Genomic DNA, 24,577 nt, shown 5'->3' on the forward strand with positions numbered 1-24,577 from the left:
TGGGAGGGAGTTGGAACTGGCGATAGAGTGTTCAGGGACTAGACCTGAGACCAGAGAAGCACAAATGCTCCAGTCAGCTTGGTAGAAGATGGAGGTGACTCAGGACCCAGATCTGTAGAACCCTGGACACTGGCATGTAGATTTCCATGGGATAAAGGACAGTTACAACTGACACCACTTGCCCTCTTTGCAACACAATGGAACTCATTACCCTGTCTCAGTAGTTTGGGGACTGGTGCAGGGCAGCAGGGTCTGCAGACAGCTTGAGTTGCCACAACTGGAGGGAGGTATGGCTGGTACTGTCATCTAGTGGGAAGACCCCAGGGATGCTAGGAAATGTCTCATAAGGTCAAGGACAGCCCTCCCCCTACAAAACAAAGAATTATCTAGTCCCAAATGTTAGGAGTGCTGAGAGTAAGTAACCCTGATTTACCTAGTTTAAAGGTTGATGCCAGGACCAACTTTTTGCAAACATACCTTTCGAACAATCAGTGCATTGTATTTTAAAGAAATTAAAACATTAATAAAAATAATTAATTGCCTAATATTTATAATCTCTTTACATTAATCAGGGACTTAGGGATAAAACCCTCTTAAGTAGGATTATTTTGTCAGCTGCTACACTAAATATATTTATGATATATGGTATATATGGAATATTCCTGAGTTGTAATATTGGGCCTTAAACACAACTACTTTTTGTAGGTTTTTATCTTAAATGTATCAGAAAGCAGTAGGTTATCTTAGCAGTTCATCAAGTCTTTTAAAATATTAATGTTAAGCATTTGCAATCGTCAGCACCAACATCAATGTCATCATTTATATTGTCCTTGTTAGCACTACCATTTAGTATGTGTTCAGGAGATGCCCAATGGCATGTCTTATGCTTCACATATTTCATTCACTCCTCGTGCTGACTACATGGGGTATATACTATCATGCCCGTTCCCTTATGGGGGAAAGAAGGCTAAGAGACTTTACAAATTTGACCAGGGTCACCCTGGTTGTAAGTCACAGAGGTGAGATGTAAACTGTTATCTGCCATACTCACAGCCACTCCTTCTAATCACTATCACCCACTGCATTGTTTTAAAATGTTCTCAGTCCTATCTTCCGGGCTTTGCAAATCTTTCACTGTATTAGTTTGGAGTAAAACAAGCAAAGGCTAAAGAGACTGCAGAAACTGTCACCTTCACAAAGAGGTGACACTATAATTGTGACATGTTGGTTTGTTCATTCATTCTTTCGTTTCCTAATTCCTTACTTCCTTCATGTGTGCATTCATTAAGCATCAAGCATGTGCCTGGTGCTGAGGATATCAGTGTTGTAGACGCCAACACGAATCAGTGTCTAGATGGGTTCAGTTGAATGGGGAGAACAATGCATGAAGCATAAATAATTGGCTTTTTTTAAAGGTCTTGAAAAAGAGGAAGGGTAAATATCAGAGAGAGCATAACAGAGAAAAGGACTGAAAGAAAGGCAAAGGAAGAGAAGGGAAGGAAGGAAAGAAGGGGGTGGACGAGCAGTTGATAGCGGCTGGGGACAATGTGGACAGGGCTCAGTGCTGACAAAGCTGCACCAGAAGAAGGAGCATGAGGCCTCTGCAGAGGACGCCTTTGCCACGGAGATGAGAGAGGGCTTGGCAGGCATCTCCGTGTCATCATGAGGCAGCCGGCTCCTACCCGTGAAGTCTTTTCTCTCGTTCCCTCTCATGCTGTGTGCAGCCCACACAGAAAACTGGGGAAGTGAATTCCAGGCTGTCTAATTGGGCTTGGCTGCATTGTGACAACACTGCTCATTTTAACTCCCTCCACACATTGTGGCATTTGAGAAGGAGAAGGAATCATGAGGAGTGAATCAAGACTTGCACATTGAACTCATAGTCCCTTGCCACCGCTCCCTGTGGATCACTCCACACTCTCTGGTTTAGGGCTTTATGCAGATGGCGAGGTTGTCGCTGCTTTAATCCCAGGCAGGGTCGGTCAACTGGCTTCTCACTGAGGGAGATTTCTATTAAGCAGTCGACAGATTGGAGTTGCTTTTGTCCAGGCAGGTGGCAGAAAGGGTGCTCAGAATAATTCATCTCGACTGCTGGAAAAATAGCAGAAAGCAAGCATGTCCTCTTGCTCAAAAGTCATTGGATGCCTTCTGCAGAAAGGACAGTGGCACTTCCTGCCATCCCAGAAGACCTGCCCTGACACGTAGGAGGCACGGCCTAATCCTTAACAAGTAATACACATGTTGCACTGCCTAGCTCTTGCTTCACCCTCAATTTTGGACACAGATGACAGGTATCACGACTGCCTTTGAGGTTCAGATGCAGTGATTAATTCCTGTGAACTTACCAAACAGGTTTATTAAATTCTGAGTGTTCACACATCCATTTATTCAGACTTCATTATTTTTCATCTTCTAATCATTTTGTACATGAGCTACTTGGAATTTGATTCAGCTGAATGAACCTTTTTCTTCATAATGCAAGGTAGTAGCATCAACTGGATTTGAATGTGAAGGATTAAAGCACTGGAATAATTTACTCAGTGAGTTAGTGAACATCTGCACACCTACTACATGCTGGGCACTATGTTAGAGGCAGGTGATACGGGAAGGTACCCCTCCAGGCACTCCCAGTCCAGTCAGGTTAGGATGTGAGAGGCGACATTAGCACATAATGGCTACAGCAGGAAGGATGAGACAAGACACAGCCTTTGAATATAGGTGACGAAGATTCTAGACAGGATGCTGGAAAACAGATATTCTACTGAAAGAAGGTGGAAGGGCGTACACTTTAGAGGTGATTCAGGTGTAGGTTCATGCCCTGGCTTTGCAATTCCCTTGGTCTGTGATTTGGCATAATTGCTCTGTTTCTTTTTCTGAAAAATGACAAAAATACCTAGCTCAGAGGGGCGATTTTGCTCCCTACCCTACGGGATATTTAGCAATGTTTGGAGAAATTTTTGGTTGTCACCCCTCAGGGTAGATACTGTTGGCATCTAGTGGGTAGAGGCCAGTGATGCCACTGAATTTGTCACAGTGCATAGGACAGCTCCCCACAGGAAATGTCATTAATGCCGAGGCTGAGGAACACTGAACTCCACAGTGTGTATACAGTCCTCAGCATAGTGGTAGCTATTATTACTGATGATAGCATGTTAGCATCAGAAAGAACTTAATTGAAGGCACTGGCTGTGCTAGAGTAGGTACATCTGCGCTCCGCTTCCAGCCATATCGCGTAGTAATTCTGTTACTTTGGGCAAGTTCCTGGTCACTGTGAGCCACATCTATAAATAGGAGTGGTAATACCTATCTTGAGAGGGAACCATAAAGACACTGAATTGACTCAGATGGTGACCTGGCATGAAACAGCATCCAGAAAGTGTTCATTCCCTTTGTGGTCTCCATGTCTTGCTTATGCCCTCCATCCTCTGACCCTTTCTACCAAAGGCGGGGGTCAGTTGGTTGGTTTTTAAATGAAATAATCTCTAAAGAATAGCTCTGCATCTTTTGCCTGGGGAATATGAAAAATATCACTGAAAATGAAACCCCATTAACTGTCTGTGACTAAGATGAGCTCACTGCAGCATTTGTAAGCATCTGAAAGGATCTCTTTCTCAGTTGCCACCCACCTTACATCATTTGAGCTTGAGCCAGTTCGTGAGCTGATTTCTAAGGTGTAAGTATGCTCATTCTCCTGGAGGAGGCACTGCGGTCCCATTTTTCAAAACTGGCAGCCGCTCCAGTATCCAGAGCCCTTGTCTCGACAGCAACATTACAAACATTTCATTTGAGCACTTTCATTTTGTTATGGAGACTTCAAGGGATTTCCACCCCTGACCATTTTTAAGTAGCAGATACATCCGGTTTGTAATTTCAGACTTTTCTCTGAAGGCAATCGTTTAAGAAATATTTAGAAGGTCAAGCTGCCACACTACTATCAAGGAAAAGCGAAACAATGCATTTGAGACACCATTTTACTGAGCATTTAGAATGGGCTTGATGGCAAAAAGAGGCATATCATCTTTTTAGTAATCTTCTGTGCACAGACTATGTACTATTGGAGTCTGGTCTAGAAACTAAAACAAGATCCATGTCAATCTGAATACCCAGAGGTGTCTTCTCTATGACATTCTGTCCTGGCTCATGCCCCACTCATATCCAACTTACACCTATTATTACTCTCCAGGAGTGTTCTCTCCCTCTTTCTGATGTTACTTAACTTGATCATTAAGTAATGTCTACTTTGCAATAAGAGCGAAACGGGTAGGCAGTCATTAATACACACAGGCGCCAAACAACATGGCAGCTTAGACACTGTGAGTGGCCGCTTAAGGGGGTATCATGAGCCAGGCAATGAGGAAACAGAGGCTTATTTGGAGTTTTAAGACAAAAACTAACTCACATCTTTTAACGAGAGGCTAATAGTAGCAATAATATTAACAAGCCCTTGCACCTGATTTTAAGAATTCCAAATTACTTCTGTGTTGTCTTTTGAGGCTCACAACAGTTCCATAAGACAGGCAGGGCATTGAATTTGCAGTTCATTTTTTTTTAGTTTATTTATTTATTATGAGAGATAGAAATAGAGAGACAGTGAGAGCAAGAGCATGCGCAGGGTCAGGGCAGAGAGAGAGAATCCCAAGCAGTCTCCGCATTCTCAGCACAGAGCCTGATGTGGGGCTCGAACTCATGAACTGTGAGGTCATGACCTAAAGCAAAATCAAGAGTCAGACACTTAGCGACTGAGCCACCCAGGTGCCCCAAATTTGCAGTTCATTCTTATGTGACTTCCAACTTCATACAGCATAGAAGATTGTGGAATATATCATCATCTCCTTCCAGAGAAAGTTCATTTTAAGACTAATTATTAAATTAAGCCTAGATAAGTGCATCTGTAGAAAATGGGTGTGACCTCTTTTAATTAGAAAAGTAGGATCATGACATAGTCTGTAGCAGGCACCAAAGACCCATGCATGGGCCACAACTGAACAGGAGGATTTTTCTCACTGACACAAAAAGAAAGCCAGGATTAATCTACCCACTTCTATCTATAGCTATATGTCAAAGGAAATGTACTATCTCAACTTTCATCTCTATTTACTGTTTTCTTGCTGCCTAATTTTAGAAAATCGTATTTTAATCCTTTATTTTATTTATTTTAAGTAGGCTGCATGTCCAGTGTGGGACTTGAACTCATGACCCTGAAATCAAGAGTCACATGCTCTACTGACTGAGCCAGTCAGGCACCCCAAATTGTATCCTTTATACACATATAAACATACAGCACACACACACACACACACACACACACACACACACACGATCCCAGATTTGAAAATTGGGTTGAAATGTCTTCATTTCAGGAAGACTGGGTGGCAAACAAATGCCCCAGGGAAAGACCTCCCTTTAAGAAACCCCCAAATCATCACCCTGAAGGTAAACTCTCCTGGAAACCTCTTCATTGTCACCAACAGCCAAGAAATGGCATACTGGATTCCCTGTAGAATCACAGATGAAGTTTACTGCTAGTTATCTGTCAGGGGAGAAAGCCTGGGAGTCATTCTGAGCCAAATCCAATTCAATTATGGGCCAATTATAGACCTGCTTCCATTGCCAGGAACGGGCCATACCACCAACCCAGCTGGTTTCAGAGCCCCTGGCTGGCAGGAACTCCCTGTACAGGGGTAGAAGAGATCATGGCCCAGATAAGACAAAATAGCTGAGGCAGTGTTTGGAGACCAGCACAGATGGGAAACACAACTGCATTATAGTATGACCCCTGAACCTCCTCACCATCTCACTACCATTCTTTCACAACTGACGTCAGACTCACTTTTCCCTCCTGGGCGGCACCCTTTCTAATGAGGTGATCAAATTATGACATGTCAAGAGGTGGCAGGTGGGACTTTGCTCCTGTACACAGGGTCAGCCTGCTACAGTCTTGCAGCCCTGGCCACAGTGCTAACAAGAAACACACTGCCTGGATACCCACATCCACTGGCAACTTCATTGAACATGAAGGAGTTAAAATGCCAAGAAACTTGAGTTAGAAACTTGTGTCAAGTAAAAATAAAGCTATCTCTATTAAAAATCAAAACAACTTTGTGAATTTTGGCTGGCACTGCCAGCCGAATGATGTCATTTCAGGTCCATATTCTAGCAGCCAGAGTGCAGCTATTCCTCCAGGCTGGTTTCACATGTCTGATGTGCCAACTGCAGAGGCAAGCCTGTCCCTATCTTTAACTGAGATCCTGAGGAGAGTGGGGATGAGGCAGCACCAAGGACAGCATCCTGTGGACTGTGGCAATAGAAACCGTTGAGATTGGCCTATAGCAGTGGTTCTCAAACTTTCTCGCACATCGGCATCAGGTGGAGGGCTTCCTGAGAATCTGCATTTCTGACAAGTTTCCAAGGGCTGCTGCTGCTGGTTTGGGGACCATACTTTGTGAACCACTGACATAGAGGCATCAATCTAGATTGTTTAGGTCTGGACATTCAAAATCCCCTAACTAACCTATCATCTGGTCCACAGTTTTACAGCTAGTATCCAAACGTATAGTGAGCAATTTGGTCAAACGTCCTTCCCGAAATTCAGATACACAAAGCATCAATGAAGCAACAATCATTCATGCTTAGAAAAGTGCTTCCAAGGGTCAGGCACTGTGCCAAGTATTTTACCTTGTGATTCTAGTATGAGTTAGTACACATAAGAGCTCCATTTTACAGGTGACAAACCTGAGGCACAGACAGGTTATGTGACTTCCCCCAAGGTGGCACAACTACACAATGGGGCATACAGGATTCAAATCCAGGTCGTCTGACTTTTTTTTTAATTTTTTTAAAATTTACTTTTGAGAGAGAGAGTGCAAGCAGGGGAGTAGTAGAGAGAGAGAGGGAGACACAGATTCCGAAGCAGGCTCCAGGCTCTGAGCTTTCAGCACAGAGCCCGACATGGGGCTTGAACCCACAAACAGTGAGATCATGACCTTAGCCGAAGTTGGAGGCTTAACCAACTGAGCCATCCAGGCACCCCAGGATGTCTGAATCTCAACCCATTACCCCATGCTAACTCTCCATGTGGCAGATAGGGTAAGCTCCATAGAGGTGAAATGTGCTGTGTAACTTAAGAAGGACATTCCTAATATAACAGATGAGGAATTCTGCCAGTGGCATCAACTTACCTGCTAGTCACTTAACCTTACTGATTCAACATTAATTTATGTAATTGTTTATTAAGTTCTGACACTGTTACAATCCAAGGGTTGGCAAACTAGGGCCCATAGGCCAAATACACTTTACCACCTGGTTTTCTTTTTAAACTTTTTATTTTGAAATCATTCTAGATTCACACACAGTTGTAAGAAATACACAAAGAGATCCCTGGATGCAATGATTTGGAAGAAAGAAGAAAAATCATTTTTCTAATCTCTGTAGAAATATTTCTCAGGAAGGCCTTGCCATGTTTCAAATATATGCAGAGACAAAAAAGCCGGATTTGATACTCTTTATTCAAGCATACTGTTATGGATATCTAGGGATTGGAAGGAAAACACAAAAGAGGTTCTAAATTTGAACATTTTTCAAGTCTAATACAAGACAGGACCAGGATCACAGCTACTTGGCTGATTGATTGGCAGTTGCATAGCTTTTCCCAAATATTGTGGCATAAGAACTGAAGCCAGTTTCTGAACAACAGAGTTGTCCAGCCTTGAGCTTTCGGTGGGAATCACTTTGTTTTTATTCTAGTTATCATAGTCTTGGAGTCAGGCAGCAGTGAATTGCTGGATACAGCTAGACCTGTGGTTGTAGGTGCAGACTGCACACTCGGATCACCAGGACTTACCTGAGACCCACCTCTGACCAAATAATTCTTTGAGGGAGGGGTATGTTTCACAAGATCCTAAGATGAGTATAACACGCAGTTTGGGTCAGAAGGACTGAGTTAGAGAATGTTTATCATTCCTCCCAGGACAAACCAAACTGACATGTTTCTTGCTTAGAAAAGTGTTCCTTTGGTTGAATGTCAAGGTTGCTGGTATGAAAGTCCCTAAATGTGGGAAATAGCTAAGCATTCTTGAAAAGCCATGTAGCATAGATATACACTTATTCATAGGGTGGTCCAATAGTGAGCCACAGCCTCTGTTTGGGATAGCACATGGGGAAGAGATATTGTTATCCAGAATGCCAGAGGAGTCCAGAACAATAGACATATTGAGCTTAGTAGGGGCTGAAGACTCTCTGGTCCCCACTAGTGAGTATGCTGTGCCTTGTCAGTGTTGTGATGTATTTAGCTAGCAATACGTAAAGTCATACTCTAATAGGTAGGGGACCATCCGTGTCACTTAGTCCAACCAAGTCTAGTAGGTCCTCTCTATACTCCCTGTTTTCCAGATATGTCCCCTACCCTGGAGAGTGACTTGGGTTTAACAACGAACTCAGCAACTTTTTATCTCTATCCCAATCCACCTCACTCTAAAAACTGTCAGGGCTGTTGTCCCCTCCAAATAATTCAAGTCGCACCCTTTGGAGTGACTCATTGAGAGTCCAAGTAAGTCCCATTCCATTGGAGTTTCTTTTAACTAGTTCTACCTTTGGGTATAAACATAATATAAGTGGGTTATATTTTTAGTATGATATGCAAAGTACTAACTGCTGAGTGCTGAAGTGTTGCACTGTAAGCTTTGGTTCAAGATCAGTCAACTATGTTGGCCTGCTCCTGCAAAGTTGAATCCATGAGTTCTCAGGATGCCAGATCTCTAATGTCTGGCTATCCACCATTTCAGAAATGCCCAAAGCAATATGTTCCTACCCTGTGGCTAAGGAACTGGTTTTTGACATAAATGCCATTTTTTTCATGATTCCGACCAGTAACACCTATTTATTGACACATAAAATATAAGAGCTGGGCTTGGCTTACAGCAATTGTAAAAAAAAAATATATACATATATATATATATATATATATATATATACACACACACACACATATATATATACACACACACATATATATATACACACATATATACATATATACACACACATACATATATACGTATATATATATACATATATGTATATATATATATGTGTGTGTATATATATATACGTATATATATATACATATATGTATATATATATATGTGTGTGTATATATATATATGTATATATGTGTGTATATATATGTATATATATATTTTTTATTTAAATTCCAGTTTTTAATTTAAATTTTATATAAAGTTTTTATTTAAATTCAAGTTCATGAACATACAGTGTAATAGTTTCAGGTGTAGAATTTAGTGATTCAACACTTATATACAACATCCAGCGCTCATCTTGACAAGTGCCCTCCTTAATCCACATCACCTATTTCACCCATCCCCCCACCCACCTCCCCTCTGGTAGCCATCAGTTTGTTCCTTATAATTAAGAGAGTATTTCTTGGTTTGCCTCTCTTTTTTCCCATGTTTGTTTGTCTTGTTTCTTAAATTCCACATATGAGTGAAACCATATGGTATTTGTCTTTTTCTGGCTTTTTTCACTTAGCATAATCCTCTCTAGTTCCACCCACATCATTGCAAATGGCAAGATTTCATTCCTTTTTTATAGCTGAGTAAGATTCTATTGTATCTATATACCACATCTTCTTTATCCATTCATCAGTTGATGGACATTTTGGCTCTTTCCATCATTTGGCTGTTGAACAACTGTCTTACCTATTGCTGTGTAACAAATTTCCCCAAACCCAGCAGCTTAAAACAATAATAAATATTATCTCAGAGTTTCTGTGGGTCAAGAATTCAGCAGTGATTGAGCTGGGTGGTTCCAGCCTGGGGTCCCTTGTGCAGTTACAGTCAAGACGTCAGCTGGGACTACAGTCATCTAAAGCCTTGACTAAGGCTGAAAGATCCACTTTCAAGACAGTGCATTCATGCCACTGGTTAATGGGTGCTGACTGTTATCAGGAGGCATTGGTGCCTTCCCATGTAGACCTCACCACTAGGCTACTTGGGTGCCCTCACAATATGGTGGCTGGCTTCTCCCAGAGCAAGTGATCCAAGAGGGAGCAAAAGTACAACATGCAGTGGCTTTTATGAGCTAGCCTTAGAAGTTACATTCTGTAATTTCTGTAATGTTCTCCTGATTACCCAAGTTAGCCCTATTTGGTGTGAAGGGGACTATACACGGGTATGAATACCAGAAGGCAAGACTCACTGGGAGCCATCTGGGAGGATGCCTACAATATCACCTTTAAAAAAAAAAAAAAACAGAACACTGAGGTCCAGAGAAGTGAGGTTTGCCCAAAGTCACATAGCCTAAACATTTCAATATTTGTTTTTCTTTCAACCCCAGTGATCCTCACCACCCACACTTTCTTGTATTTATTTAAAACACCAAATGTTGTTTATCTTTGGGAAGATTAGAAAGATTATTTCCAAATGTGAAGCCAGTTTCCCTGATGTTTTTTTTAACAGAAGAAGCCTTCAGAAACCAGACAACGTGTAAGCAAAGTGCATACTCTGAGCACTCAGGAAAGGTTTTTCTTCATTTTGTTGGGTCATTAGGGAGGAAGTGCTACAGAAGGAGGGAGAAAAAAGCAGAACCTCTAAGGGAAGACAAATCCAGAAGAGAATCCAGTGTTTGAGGGATAAATTTTACCTTTTTGCATGCTCTTCTCTCTCCTCAGCTTGTTCCCATATTGTGATGGTTTTCCTGCTCTTTCTTTTGATTTCTGAGGGTGAAAACAAGAAAAAAGAAGACAATAAATAAGAAAAAAAAATCAGAGTATCACCAAAAATCAAAGCATTGGCAAGGCCACCCTCCTTAGGAGTTTGGGTTTCACTAATCCCAGATAAAAGACAGTGATCTGGCCACAAGGACTCCCTAGGAAAATCACAGAATTTTTTTCTGTAAAAACTTATGTTTCTGAAAACACACATATACACACAAAGATTTTTAACCGCAAGACTCAGAACTGATCAATATTATCAGTTCTTTTCTCTTCAGGATCCTCTTTGAAATAGCCATCTCCTAAGAAAGGCAGCAATAAGAAAGAAACCTCTTCCTTATTCTCTATCCCTTTTCAGTCAGTTAAAAACCGACAAGGCCTGTCATCTCTGATCAATGTAATTGTCAGGAGACACGATGGCTTTCTCCCTGCTTGACCTATTTTGTCTAATGGGGCCCACTCGTTTGCCCTCTGCCACGCTACCTTCTCTCCTGAGTTCCATTTATAGCAGGGTGTATTAATGGTTAAATCGTTAGAAGCGGATCTGTCTCCCTCCCAAGGCTTATTTCCCGTATTCAATAAATTAAGCCATGGGATTGGAGAGACTGTCCATTTCTGCTCTATTTAAGTTCAGATTCTTCCTTGCCCACAAAATACTGTGAACCGACAGGTGAGAGCTCAGTATGAGTTCCCACTGCCCGCCCAGCAGTCTGTGGTCACTTGCTATTTGTTTCCTATTTAGTTCTCTAAGAAATGCTTGTGTGGCCCATGGGAATTTTCCTAAGCCCTTGATGGAAGTCTGATATCTGGAGCTGAAGTGCTTTACTGAGGAGTTCTTGGGCATTTGCGCATACTGAAGGACCTCCTTTCTCAATCCTCAGGCGAGAGCCCTTGGACAATTGGTAGGAGGTTCTGATATGTTTGATCCCTCTCTTCACCTTGAAAGAAGGTATGCAAACTCCATTCATCCACTATGCTTGTTGCTGTCACACAGGTGACCTCACTGAACAATTGGAGCATTAATGGCCCACAGCTGTCAAAGTGACCTGTGCACTTCCCTTCTCAAAGCCTTTTCTCACTTGTTTGTAGTTGCCAGAGCCCTGCAGTCAAGACCTTTCAAAAACAAAAGTGATAATGTCACTGCCCTGCTGAACATCCTTCAGTGGCTCCCCATTACCCCAGGAGCCTGCATTAACTGGCTCACACTCACCAATTTTTCCCCATCTTGCATTTCTGCCCCTTCAGGGCATTCCTTCTCTAACCCTAGTGAACTTCTCCCAGTCCATGGAGGTGCCACGCTGACACGAGGTCTTTTACACATGCTGAGAATTTTCTTTGCAAGTCTTTCTCTCCTCCCCTACCCATTAGCTGGTTCACTCCCACCCCTCATGCAGTCTCAGTTTAAATACACTTTCTGGAATGTCCATGGCCTCTTAACGGGATAGCACCCACAACAGCACCCACAGCAGCTGTCATTTATTTTATTGTCTGACTTTCGTTCTAGATGTTCAATTCCTTGAAGGGGGTAACTTGTCACTTGTCCACTAGTGTGCCCACAGTGCCTAATACATTTTCTGACATATGATGTAACCAAACTTAAGCCAGGCATTTAAGACCATTTAACCACCAAGCCACATCCAAAAGAAACCTAAATTGATTTCCAAAAACGGCCTCAAAAATGAATGCAAATCTTCATCTAAGAAAGATTTACATTGTAAAACACATAGTAACACTACCCCAAAAGTCTCTTGATTCATTATCAGCCCAAGATTCCTTCACCCCGGAGACTTCTTACCCCAAATATCTCATTATTTACCTAAAACCCAGCTATCCACTGGTTGCCCCAGCCCTTCTTTTTTTCGTATAATTTTGAGTCAGTTTACTCCTTTCAATTCTACACTCCAGCCCTTTAGACCTCCACCAGCTGTCAACACCACAAACAGGTTCAAGCCAAGATGACAAATACTGAATCTTGCTTGGAAGGCAGAGGTGGAGGAAGGGATGTGTTGACATAAGCTTTTTGTGGGACTTGTAAGTTGTGTTTTGTTTTTGTTTTTGTTTTTTGCTATATGGGAGGCACTCTGGTAAATGCTTTATTAAGTAATGCTCCCAACAACCCTACAAGCTTCATACTGTTAGTTTCCTGTACTTCAAAAGAACACTTGCCCAAGGTAGCACAGCTGGGAAGCAGGAGAGCCGGGATCTGAAGGCAGAGTCTGCGTTAAAATGTTTCCACACTAGGCGCTCAGTAAACATTAGTTGAACATATAGACAGGGTCCCACCTGGGAACCAGTTTGGAGGCTGGCAAGGCAAAGGCTGTTAAAGCATTTTCTCTGGTGAATTGATTGCAAGTATACGTGAACACTTTATTTCAAAGTTGCTTTTAAAAAGGGGGAATGAGAGATACAGGCTTCCAATTATGGAATGTATAAGTCATGGAGACGAAAGGTGCAGCACAAGGGAACACATTCAATGGTACTGTAATAGTAATACGTGGTGAAAGACAGTAGCTATACTTGTGAGCACAGCATATCATACAGACTTGCTGAATCACTATGTTGTACACCTGAAACTAATGTAACGCTGGGTGTCAACTATGATTCAATAAAACAACAAAAAGTTGCTAAAAGAGGCTTCAAAAAGTGAGTTCAAAAACTTGGAATAGGAAAAAAATGTGGTTAGGTAACATTGTTAGACAAGGTAGATGTTGTCATTAAACTCTGCTACAAGGCTAATTTAGTGAGGCAGGTAAATCTAATTTCCAAGAAGGGGCCATTAATCTAATCAAAGTTGATCAGAAAATCATTCATATGTTTTATCACAAATGCCCCAGAAGAGACCGTTCATCACACTAGAGCACACAGCTGTCCCAGCTCAGTTTGGGATCATTTTCTTTCACAGAAGCATTTCTCAACCTCAGCAATATTCACATTTGGGCTGGATAATTCTTTGGGGGTGTGGGCTGTCCCAGGCCCTATAGGATGCTTACAGCATCCCTGGCCTCTACCCACCAAATACCAGTGGCATCCCCTCCTCCTGGTTGTAATAACCAAAATGTCTCTAAATATTGCCAAATGTCCATGGGGAGGAGCAAAATACCACCCCACACACTGTGAATGACTCCTTTAGGCCCTTGATTCTCAAAGTGTGGTCCACGGACCAAATGCAATAGCATCTCTTGGAAGGTTGCTAGAAATGCACAACTTAGGCTCTACCCCAGAGCTCCTGAGTCAGAATCTGCAGTTTAACAAGATCCCTAGGTGCTTCCTATGGGCATTAAAGTCTGAGAAGCCCTTCTAGGCCAGTGGTTGTCAACCCTACCTGCACGTAAGAGGCCTTGGGGAGCTTTAAAAAATACTGATCTCACCCCCAGAGACTCTGAAGTCATTGGTCTGGGGCAGCCTGGGCCTTGGGATTTTTTAAAACTCTCCAGGTGATTCTAATGTGCAGCCAAGTTTATGTTTCTTGTTGTGGATAGTTTAAGAACAACCTGCCCTACAATTTTGGGAGTAAAATTACTCCTGTAAATTACTCCTGTAAAAAGCCTGTAAGCAAGTCCTCACATCTCCAGAGTGATGCTTCTTTCCTTTCCATGAACATCCTTCTTTTTTGACTTATTATCACTTTTCAGATGATAAAATGAAGGTCCTTTGATGATAGTTTTGAAAGGTCAATTTGCGGCATCTGGGTGGCTCTGTCGGTTAAGCGTCCAACTTCAGCTCAGGTCATGATCTTGTGGTTCGTGGATTCGAGCCCCATATTGGGCTCTGTGCTGAAAGCTCAGAGCCTGGAGTCTGCTTCCGATTCTGTGTCTCCCTCTCTCTCTGCCCCTGACCTGCTCACGCTTTCTCTCTCTCTCTCTCTCTCTCTCTCTCTCTCTCTCTCTCTCTCTCTCTCTCTCTCAAAAATAAACATTAAAAATGTAGGATTTGGCCGTAACTAACTTGAAATCATGGTTGGAATGATTTGGAGAAAAAATGAAGGCATTGGCTTAAGCTTCCCCAGATAGCTTTTTAAAGACGTAAAAGCCATATAGTCAGTGATATTGTAATGGTGTTGTATGGTGACAGATGGCAGGTACACTTGCGGTGAGCACAGCATAATGTGTAAACTTATCAAATCACATGTTGTACACCTGAGGCTACTGTAACATTGCATGTCAAGTATACTAAAAAATTTTTTTTAAACCCCTTTAATTAAAAAAAGAAGAGCCATCAGAATCATATCTCAAACTCTTGCTAATTTAAAAAAATGTCTGTACTTGAAAAAGTTCCAAACATTAAACAGCAAACTCTATCAGGAAAATTGTTTTGCATGAAATGTGCAATTATATAAAGAGCCTGTGAAAATTGGGAAGCAAAACACTAACACCTTAATAGATAAAGGAAATGAACTCACAATTCACAAAAGTGGATGTATAATTAGAGAAGCATGAGAAAATGTGCAGCCTGACTAGTAATCAAAGGGATGCTCAATGGAAAGAGTTACCAATTTTCTTTTTACAATATTCACAAAGATGAATGGGAAAATGATCATGGAACAGGCCCTTGCTCATTCCCTCAATAGATAGTGTCTTCTGTAGAGAAGGCACTCCGCTAGCCTACACAGGGTGTGGGGCTTACTAAATGGAAAAGTTCCAGCCACTGAATTTCTATCTCCCCCAACTCAGTTGGGCCTTGATGGAAGGCATCCTAAAGAAGATGTTCATGTGGGAAAAGTTTTATTCATTTACAATAGCAAAATTGATTAAAAACACAAATGCCCATTAACAGGATTATGATTAAGTAAACTTTGGTGAATCCACCTGATGAAATACTACAGACACTATTTGTTATATAATGAATAATTAATGAAAAAAGAATACAAATAGTAGAAACTGGAAAAATGGTTCAGTAATAAGGTAAATTTTGAAAATGCTACATGGTGTCATCCCCATAATCCAAAACACACAATATGCATCTGTATATTTAGAGCTCTGAGGAGCCCTAGGGGTGCCTGGGTGGCTCAGGTGGCTAAGCCTTCAACTTTGGCTCAGGTCATAATCTCACTGTTTGTGGGTTCAAGCTCCATGTCGGGCTCTGTGCTGACAGCTCAGAGCCTGGACCCTGCTTCTGACTCTGTGTATCCCTCTCTCTCTGCCCCTCCCCCGTTCGTGCTCTGTCTCTCTCTGTCTCAGAGATAAACAAACATTAAAAAAATAAAGCTCCAAGGAGCCCTAAAACTTAGAAAATGGTTTATCTTTGTTTAACCCAGTATTTCTCCATTTATCTGACCATGGAAAGTTTCTTTTTTTTTTCCCCTCCCCTCCTTTTCTTTCAAAAGTGAAACTTCATTGTCTCTTGGAGCTGCTATTTCTCAAACCCACCAACCAACCAACCAACCAACCAACCAACCAACCCTTGAGGATATGCTGGCATATACAGTAGTATTTAAAAGCTATATATACTATATATTATTAATTTAAATTTAAATTAAAAAAATAAAATCTATGTAAAAATAAAAGCCATACATGCTATGTACATAAATTAAAAAATTCATCAAGTTGTTCACTTAAGATTTGTGCGTTTACTCTACAAAAAATATTAGAAAGAAATCCTGCTAAATTCTGAGATGGCAAGAAATATTTTTAAGTTAAATTTTGGTGTCCATTAGAACAAGTACAAGAATGTTTAAGTCAAATTACTGATACACCACAGACAGGCAAGGCGACTCGGATACTGTCAATATGTACAGATTACTTGTGCCCATTTTATACAGGTTTTGAAAAAGGGGTTAGCTAGCATAGGGGAAAGAGCTCCAGAAAGGTTTTAAATCCTGGACTGGCCATTAACTAGTTGTGTGACCTTAGACAAGCAAGTCAATGTATCTGGATTTTAACTTCCTAATTTCTAAAATGAGAAGCAATACTAAAATTCTAGTTCTGTTCATCTTCAAAAATAGTTTTAAAGCTTTGTAGTTCTCTCTTTGCCTGATGGTACATCAAAAGCCATATTTTTATTTGAATACTGAATCTTTGGACCTCTTGGTACCATCATTGTTACTGTAAAAACAAAGTCAGTCAGCTCTAAGGTGATCTCAATGGCAATGTGTTTTCCAGGATGCCTTATGGGTGAGAGACAGAGAGGCCTATATTTATTTTACAGATTCTGTTAACTTTATGTCAAGAAATTGGTTTACCATTTGGATGTTGCAGAACCTGTGACTGCTACAGACAGTTGCCAGATACTTCTAAGAGGATGCTGGATATTTCTGATGTAAGCACCATTGTCTATAGGCCTTGAATGCTCAGGCCTGAACAACACAGAAGGGTTTCGCCATCTTTGGAAACTTGGAGAATCTCTTGGATGAGACAGTAGTCTACTCCATTTTGTTTTATCACTTTGTCTACCTTTGATGTTTGTGAGTTCTGTTTTGTGTGGGAAGTCTTGGGTCAGCTTTCTCCAGTGAAGTCACTGGCTCCTTTTGAAATAGGGAGGTCTGTGCTCTGGTAGATGGAGAGAAATTGACCACAAAACCAGGAGCTGTCAGTGGTGACTAGTCTTGGATGATGCCCTTTTCTCCACTAAGATCTCCCCAAATTCATTGTTGTCTCAGCTGCTGTCCCAGGCCCTCGACTCTGGCTTGATTACCTAATACAACAAATTCGCAGTACAATAGGATTAAAATAAAACCTTCTGAGCTTGTTTTAATGAGATTTGACCTGGACATGCAATTTGCCTTTTCCTTACTCAAACTTTCCACGTCAAGCACAGAACACTATCTGTATCTGGATTTTAGGTGCAGAATTAAAAAAAAAAAATGTCCTATTCTTTGTGCTTTTTCTCATATTCCCTGCTTCTAATAGCTATTGGTAGAAAGATTTCAAATTTCACTTTATCCACCAAAAGCTTCATGATGCACAAAAGCCAATTTGGGTGGATGTTTCATGGTTTAAGAAAAAAGTTTTTAAAGTTTTTATTTAGAGTTTTGTTTCTTTTAATGAGAACTGTGGGTTTGGAGTTCACTTGAGTGCAATTCCAGGCTGTGCACTTCCTCTTGTTTCCCTGACCCTGGTGTGGGAGGTTCTGTAGGAGCCATGATTATAGCTTGCACTGCCTCCTCTCCGTGCTGTCATTTACATGATACAGTGTGTGTGAATGTGCTTCATTAACTCTGGAGGGCCCTGCCAATGCCCTCTGACCAATTCCAAAGCTTCAGCTAGTTTTCTCTGGGTGCATGGCTACCCCCTGCACATGGAACCAGACAGAATGTGAGATACACCTTTCTCTTGACTACTTTTGAGTGTCACTGTGTTTATGGCTCTATGATTTAGCACCACGCAGGAGGAAGTAATCATTGCACAGGCACTGAGTGTGTGGTTAAAGGACTAAATGCAGACAAGTGTTGAGTGGACTCCGTTTCATAAATGATGTATGAGGGGCCACAGCCACTATGACTAACAGAGCTATAAATGGGTCATGGCAACGTGTAAACATCACATGCTCCTCAGCCCAGACTTAAGGTGACACAAGGAAGGTATTTGGTGTAGCACCCCTGTACCAGCCAAGGTATGTCTTTCCCAAATATAAACTAGAAGTGGTGACTCTGTGTCTTTTTGATTTAAGTACAAAAGGAGTGTGGGATACCTGGCGAGTGACTGTTCAGCAGAATGCCTCATATTCCCCATCATTCTCACAAGTGTCCCCTATAGGAGAACAGGACACAGGAGAATAGCTGACAGCTGTTGTCTAGGCAGCAAAGCAGTGTGGCCTGGGATACCGCCCAACACACTTGCATTCCAACAACTCGACAAACAAGTGTGCTTTGCAGCATGGGCAATTTTAGCTCTGGATCCTTTCCCATTGTTCCCATTTCTAAAATTGAGCCCTGACCCCAGGTCTCTGAATTCCTGCATTCTTGTATTCTGGTAACCGACAGGTACCCCAAGAACACACTGAGGCCCAGAAGGCTAAGGATGGAGACTCTGGTCCTTTGGAGGCTTTGCAGTGCTGGAAGAACCATATGTGACCTCAGCTATGAGCAGTGTCCTGTGTCCAGGATTGCTGGGTCCTCTTGGATTCCATTGGGACCTGGGAGGGAGAGGGAAAGCTGGGGGGTGGGAGAGGACAGGGTGGTCTGCAGAAGGACAGCTGCCATAACTCCTCTCTGCTCTATCTGCTGCCTCCTGCCTGGCTCCTTCTACAAGGAAGAATCAAGTTCACACTGTAGATTAAATGAACTAATTGTGTAAAGTGGCACATAATAGGAGGTCAAAAAGGACACCACCGCCATCAGCTCCTTCTCCATTCCCCTATGAAGCACAGGCCAATGGTTTGGGCATAGGGGCCCTTCTTCCACCAGGTTCCCCATGCTTCCCATGGCTTGCAGGCACACTAAGTGAAGGGGAAGAGCACAGTTCACCTGAGAATAGTGTTGCATAAAGAACTCCAGACATTTGTTTCTCTATATCATATGGCCATCTTACAGGGCCAAGTGTTATTTGGGAAAACTGGGTCAACATTTCCCTATGTTTCCAAAACTGTCCCAAAGACAGAGGTCTACCAGCTGAACCCAGTCATGAGGGGTGCCTTAGGGCTTTTAAATACTCACTGAAGGATCATTGCAAATGGCTCATCCTATACTGAGAAGTACAGCCATAATTTCAGGCACCTGGGACATGTATGTGATGGTCAAAGTCCATATCGAGTCTGTTACAGAAATGGTTCCCATTTCTGGGTTGCAGATGGCACTTCACGGTCTGGACACTTCTTGGAGAGAAATCACACCTCATGGAACATGCTTCAGTGACAATTTGCTATGACTCATCACCCCTTCCATGCTGCTCAGAGAAGCTGGAGGAATGTCTCAGCTTCAAGGGCAGATTGTCATGGGCCTCTCACTTAGCCAGAAAGACTGGCCATATGTCACCCAGCACGGTCACCACAGTAATCACATGGCTTGAGTGTACCACATTGGGGCTGAGGGCAGATGTGACAGCACCATGGGGATGTAGCACATCAAATCAACACTTCTGGTTTAGTGTGTCCCCCCTCACTCTTTCCTGCTGCCTCGCACTGAAGAAGGTGGCTTTGGCTGTAACTCCAACTCCAGTTCTCTTCCTGCTCTCACTTCCCCAGTGGTCCCACTGGTCAGTCAGCAGGCCCCCTGCTCTGTGTCAGGGGCCATGATAGGCAGTGGGATGTAAAAATGAATAGGACATGTTCATACGCTCCTAGAGGTCACAGCCTAGTGGCAGGACAGCTACGTGGGAACGACATGAGAGGAGAGAGGGCGCATATAACAGATAATTACAGTGCAGCGTGTTAATGCGGAGAGTCACGGGGAGGGACTTTAGTCAAAAGTTATAAGCACAGAGGGTGAGGCCTGACAGCTCTTCTCACATTACAGAAGCAGTGAGGGTCCAGCAAACTCAGAGTGTGGGGCGTGTGAGGGAAAGGGGTTAGATACAGACTGGCTGGAAGGCCCAGATGAGGCTGGGAGTTTTGCTGGCCAACAAAATGAATTTCCCATTAGTGGAGTGGAAACAGCTGTTAGTGGAGTGGAAACAGCTCTGGGGTCAAAACACCTGAGTTCGAATCCCAGCTTTTCTATTCACCAGCTATGAGACTTTGAGCTACTTTTGACTTCTGACCTCTCTGTATTTCATCTGGACAACGAGTATAGGCATACCTTGGAGACATTGTGGCTTTGGTTCCAGACCACTGCAATAAAGCGACTGAAATGAATTTTTTGGTTTCCCAGTGCTTATAAAAGTAATGTTTACACTATTCTGTAGTCTATTAAGTGAGCAATGTTATATATATAAAAAATGACATACCTGCCTTAAATAAAACACATTATTACTAAAAAACTGCTAACCATCATCTGAACTTTCAGCGTCACCATCTTTTTGCTGGTCTTGCCTCCGTGTTGAGGGCTGCTGACAGATCAGGGCAGGGCTACCGAAGGTTGGGGTGGCTGTGGCAATTTCTCAAAGTAAGACAACAGTGAAGACTGCTGCATCACATGACTCTTCCCTTCCCTTTAACAGTTAGAGGCCACTGTAGGGTTATTAACTGGCCTAATTTCAATATTGCCATGTCTTAGGGAATAGGGAGGCCCGAGGAGAGAGATGGGGGAACAACCAGTCAGTGCAGCAATCAGAACACACCCAACATTAAGTTTGCCATCCTACATGGGAACAGTATGTGGCACCCCAAAACAATTACGATAGTATCATCAAAGGTCATTGGTCACAGATCACCGTAACAAATATAATAATGAAAAAGCCCGAAGTATTGTGAGAATTACCAAAGTGAGACAGAGACACGAAGTGAGCAAACACTGTTGGAAAAATGGTGCTGATAGACCTGCTCAGCGTAGGGTTGCCACAAACCTTCAATTTGTAAACAATGCAGTATCAGCAAAGTGCAATAAAGTGAAGCACAATAGAACAAGGGGTGCCCATGTAAACAGAGAGTGCATCACGGTGATGCTATAAGCGTTAAATGACATGACAGGCTCTAAGAAAAAACACCAGAAAGCAAAGCTTTCTAAAAGGCCTCTGCTACAGGAGAAAGAGATACCCTCTTGCACTGCTGGTGGGAATGCAAACTGGTACAGCCACTCTGGAGAACAGTGTGGAGGGTCCTCAAAAAGTTAAAGTAGATCTACCCTACAATCCAGCAATTGCACTACTAGGTATTTATCCAAAGGATACAAAACTACAGATTCGAAGGGGTACATGAACCCTGATGTTTATAGCAGCATTTTCAACAATAGCCGAACTGTGCAGAAAGCCCAAATGTCCACTGACTGATGAATGGATAAAGAAGATGTGGGGTGTGTGCGTGCGTGATATATATATATATATATATATATATATATATATATATATATATATATATATATATAATGGAATATTACTCAGCCATTAAAAACAATGAAATCTTGCCATTTGCAACGACATGGATGGAGCTAGAGAGTATTATGCTAAGCAAAATAAGTCAGCCATATGATTTCACTCATATGTGGAATTTAAGAAACAAAACAGATGAATGTATGGGTGGGGGGGGGGAAAGACAGAGGGAAACAAACCCTAAGAGTCTCTTAATGATAGAGAACAAATTGAGGGTTGATGGAGAGAGGTTGGGGGGGGGGGAGATGGGTTATATGGGTGATGCATACTAAGGAGGGCACTTGTGATGAGCACTGGGTATTGTATGTAAGTGATGCATCATTGAATTCATCATTGAATCCATTCCACTGTATGTTAGCTAACTAGAATTTAAATAAAAATTTGAAAAGAAAAAAAATAGACCTCTGCTATAGAATTCTCCTCAGGGCTCATTGTCCATGACTGGGTCCCACAGCTGCCTCTAGTTTTAAGAGAGACTGGGAGGTAGAGTATTTGCCTATCAGCCTTTGTAGTAGAGAAAAAACAAGGGTGAAGGTAGTTGAGAATGGATACAGAGAGAGACAAGCCGGTGGGTGACTGGGTGGCTCAGCTGGTTGAGCTTCCGACTTTGACTCAGGTCATGATCTCATAGTTTGTGAGTCTGAGCCCAGTATCGGGTTCTCTGCTGTCAGCACAGAGCCTCCTTCAGATCCTCTGTCCCCACCTCTTTATTTCCCTCCCCTGCTCACACACACTCTCTCAAAGATAAATAAAACATTTTTAAAAATTAAAAAAAAAAGAGAAAGAGAAAGAGAGAGAGAAAGCGAGAGCACCAAGCCATAGTGTCTGTCACAGCAGTGGCAGAGCCTTGTTTGTGGAGTTTTCTTTCTCCAGCCATTGACAATTAAAAAAAAAAAAGTAGCATTTTATTTGTTAAAAAAGATGCAACCTATTCACATAAAATCACAAGGTATGACACCCAGGAATAATGAAAAACAAATGTGTAAATAATGTCCAAAGATCTCTACATTACAAGAGATTTTAAAAGAAATGGCACCACATCCATGATCTATTGCTGCACCCACCAAAATCCAATGGGTTAGAACAAAATCATTCATTATACTGGCTCATATGTTTGTGGCTCATTTAGGTTGGGATCACTTATGCACCTCTATTAGCTGGGGCTCTGTGCTAGATGGGGCTTTGTTGGGGCATGTTAGCTGGGGTGTCTCAACTGCACATGTTTCTTATCCTTTTCCTGGGATAAGTAGGCAGGCCAATGGCAGACATGCAAGAGAGTTAACAAAAACATGTGATACCTCTTGAGGCCCAGGGTCATAACTGGCAGACCATTCTGCCTCATTCTGTTGGTTGAAGCAAGTCTCACAGCCAAACTCAGACATGAGGAATTATACCCCACCCACAATAGTAGGAAACAAAAAAGTTACATGGCAATGGAAGTAGGCAGGGGTGTAAAATTGGATACACGATTGCAAATTTACCACAGAGACCAAAGGTCTTCAAGTCATAAATGTAAGGTTAGCCTTATATTCTAATCATTTCAGAGGTAAGCCATCCTAATTTAGTTTGGAATTACTTAAATCACTAGAGCTAAAGTTGATCGTCACAGCTTCTACTCATAGTTCATTTTACATTCATGGAATCAAGAGATGAAGTTTCCAAGTGAAAATAAGGTCTTCAATCTTGACTTGTACCTAACATATTGATTTTCAAGTTATCCCTAAATATAACCATGAAAACAAAACTAACTCTTCCTTTGGTTTTTATTTTGCAGGTTTGATGTGAAGAATTGAAGAGAAAGAGAATGGATTCAAATGAAAATAGCTCATGAAAAGATTTTATATATTTGTATGAAGATTATGAACCTCCTGAATGCCTGAGACTCTAGCAGAAATGTCTTCTTTGTACATTTATATCTCTTCCTTCTAGTTGGCTGCACTTCTTACTTTATCTTCATGTTTGGCACCTTGCAGAGCAAATCAGCTCAAGAATTCACCAACTGGATGGTGTGGTTTTAAGGAAGAGCAGGATTTACTGAGAGGGATAGGGCAATATGAATAACAATGATTTCCATCGGAAGTTCTCTAAACTACTTCACACACTATTTTGGTCAGTTTGGGGAATGTATTTTAGTTCTTCACGTCCTCAATTATATCAATAAACTTTTTATGAGTTCAAATACTTGAGTAAATGTAAAATGTGAATCTAGACTAAATTAATTTTCATACTTTCAGATAGCTACATATTCTGCCACATGGAGAGAAATGAGATATAAGAACCAACCAAATCCCACATTGCTTAAGAGGGGGTTTCTTCTTCTGAGTAACCAGGTACCATGGGTAAAATTATGGCTGACTGATCACTGCAAATGAAGTTAAATACTGCCCTAGGAACTGGGCATTGTTGATATTCCTCCTCCAAGGATGACCTTTATGTTGAATGCATTTTACTTCCATAGAGGCTCAGAAATTCCCTTTGTTCAGGAGGGAAAGAGTTCATTAAAAGGCACAACAAAATAAAGCAGAAGGATCAGAACAAAAGAGAAGGGGCAGGTCATATCTTAGTTGTCCAAAGAAAGATGAAACCTATCTCCTGCTGCTAAGATAGTCCCTATGAAACTTAATCAGTGGTCAACACCATCATAAACCAAAGAGTTACTCATGTCCCTCCAGAGCCTTCTGATCTTCACAGATACCAGGGCAACATCACAGTGTGAAGGTTTGAGGAACCAGGTTCTGGAAACCACAATGTTTTAAAGGCAAGTGTGTCACCTACCGGGTATACAGAGACCCCAGCATCATGAAATTTTCCTCGCTTCAGTGCCTCTCATTAAAAAAAAAAAAAATCAGACGTTCTTCTAAACATCCCAAGCAAAAATTAGTCTTTAGCTTTCCTGTTTCTTAGAGATCAGTTTCTAAAAGCAGGACAATTGTGCACAAACACGTGACTGGCT

The 24,577-nt window shown here is 41.8% G+C and overlaps 1 protein-coding gene across 2 annotated transcripts in view; it reads left to right on the forward strand.

The window, feature by feature from the left end:
* The window catches only part of SMPX (small muscle protein X-linked), a 54,257-nt gene extending 30,454 nt beyond the window's left edge, over positions 1–23,803 (forward strand). For both annotated transcript variants that reach the window (XM_081792447.1, XM_081792448.1), the window contains exon 5: positions 23,399–23,803. The gene's annotated coding sequence lies outside the window, so the exon portion shown is untranslated. The remainder of the gene's footprint in view (positions 1–23,398) is intronic.
* The last annotated feature ends 774 nt before the right edge of the window (positions 23,804–24,577 follow it).

This window comes from Panthera onca, chromosome X (genome assembly GCF_046562875.1).
Source record: "Panthera onca isolate mPanOnc1 chromosome X, mPanOnc1 haplotype 2, whole genome shotgun sequence".
Taxonomy (NCBI): Eukaryota; Metazoa; Chordata; class Mammalia; order Carnivora; family Felidae; genus Panthera; species Panthera onca.